We start from the raw sequence: 2,340 nt of genomic DNA on the forward strand, positions 1-2,340 counted from the left end.
TTACATTTAGAAAACCTTTGTTTTTATGTTTTCTTTTTTGCTTATTTAGTAATTTGGGATTTGAAAAACAACAAATTTCTAAATAATTGTGAACTTTGAAAGAAATATTCAAGAAATCATAAAATGTTCGTGAATTCAAAAAACAATTCATGATTCTAAAATTATTTTCGAACTAAAAATAGTTCAATATTTTGAAAAACTAAATCCATGATTTTGAAAACAATTTTTGGGAAATCAAAATGTGTTCACGATTTTGAAGAAGGTTCGCATATTCAATACATGTTATGAATTTGGACATAGGTTCACAAATTCAAATAATATTTATGAAGTTTCAAAAGTATTAACAAAAATCAAAACATGTTCACACATAAAAAAATATTCTGAAATTTCAAAAAATGTTTGTCGGTTCTAAAAATGTTCACTAATTAATAAAATGTTCATTCATTTAAAAGAGAAAAACTTTTAAAATAGAAAAATGATCATGAATTTATAAAATTGTTCGGAAATTTTAGAAAATGTTTGTTGATAAAAACATCACGAGTTTTCAAAATATTCATGAATTTAAAAATGTTCACAAGTTTGTAAAAAATTTGAAAATTTCTAAAATTGTCTAAAAATTTATGAATAATGTTAATGAATTTAAAAATTATTGAGGAATTAAAATAATTGCTTACCAATTCAAAATATGGTCATCAGTGCAAAAATTTCTCACAAATTTGTAAGTTGTTTGCAAAAAAAGAAAAGAAAGAGAAAAGGAAAAAAGAAAAAAAGGAAAAGGAAAAATTGGAAGATAAGACCAAGAAAAAAAACCTGTTCATGGAAGGTTCTAGAACCTTCTTAAAACTGGTGGGAAGAAATCCTAAATGGGTTGGCACAAACTCAGGATTGGGCGATCAAGGGAGGTGGGGGGGGGGGGCGTACTAGGTCGCTAACGTGAGAGCTCCTATTCGGCACTTCAGGCGCCAGGGAAGCTCCCTGGCGCCCACACTGGTGGGCCGGCCCATGGAGATTTCACTTGTTTTCCTGGTTCACTCTACCACATTTGGCAATAAAAAACCCTGAAAAAACGAAATAATTCACAAAAAACAAAAAAATTGTGAATTCAGAAGTGTTCACGGATTTTGATAAAAAGTTCATCGAATTTGAAAGAAAGTTCATCAAATTTGAAAAATAGTTAATCAAGTTTTAAAAAAGTTGACCAAAATTGAAAAGAGTTCATATAATTTTAAACCAAGTAAGGTTTTGAGAAAAATGTTTAAGATTTTTTTTAAAACCGTGCACTAAAGGATACAAGAAAAATAAAAAGAAAAAGGATAAGAAAAAAAGAAAGAGAAAAAGAAACAAACCGAACTGAAGAGACGAAATAAGAGAACAAAATGAAGTGGGTACATGTGAGCGGTTGAGTGGCTTGGTGGTTATTGCACTCCCTTTGAATGATGAGGTCGTCACTTCGATCCCTAGCCAACACATTTTTTGGAACTATTAACAAAAAAACACGAAGGAGAATGGGCCGGCCCAGAGCGGAGCGGCAGTGTGCGTATGTTTGCAGTTTATATTGTAATGGGAGCCTAAAGTGCGGAATAGAACATGCCCGCTAACGTGCTACCGACGTGCCAAATAGGAGAACCTCATTCTAGCCGTGCAGACTCGTCACCGTCGGAGATCCTGTGAATTAGAACCTTGGAAAACAAACTAGCGGACAACTAAGGAGAGTATTCTTATTAACCCACTCCATTGGAGATGCAATACTCTCGTAATCTGTGAGGCATATTGACTTTTGTCTTAATGTGTTCCAAAACTTGTGGAAGCAAGATGCTATCTTGTAGAGCAATCTTTAGAGGAACACAATTATGTGAGCCCAACTTCTAGTGACAGTCTATAAGATAGGGTAATCTTTAGGAACCTCATGAGAATGTCAGTAGTATGATTAATAAGCTCCATCCGTGGGGTTAAGCATTCGGTAGCCAAGTACCAGCTGACAATTGGTGAGACTTCTATACGCTAAACTAACAATTTAAGGCATAGTTCATTGTTCGGTTGTGAAGTAGTCTAATCCTATTGCTCTAGGTAGAAGTTTAACTTAATAGTTTCCACTGAAAAGTCTGGTATATCGAAACATTGTTTGGACCAGATGATAGACTAATGTGCCTCGAGATTTGATGGGGGGGGGGGGGTTGTTGAATTATTGATGGGTTTTGGCCTATATAAGACAATAATTCCTGGTTAATCTTGAGGCACATGTAGATGCATGGCAAGTGATGAGAAGTTTAGTAGCATATTTGTAGTTGAGGAGAGTTTAGACCTCGTTTATAAGGGTTGCTCTACCACATGCCATTGAAA

Source organism: Triticum dicoccoides, chromosome 3A (assembly GCF_002162155.2).
Source record: "Triticum dicoccoides isolate Atlit2015 ecotype Zavitan chromosome 3A, WEW_v2.0, whole genome shotgun sequence".
In the NCBI taxonomy this organism is placed as follows: Eukaryota; Viridiplantae; Streptophyta; class Magnoliopsida; order Poales; family Poaceae; genus Triticum; species Triticum dicoccoides.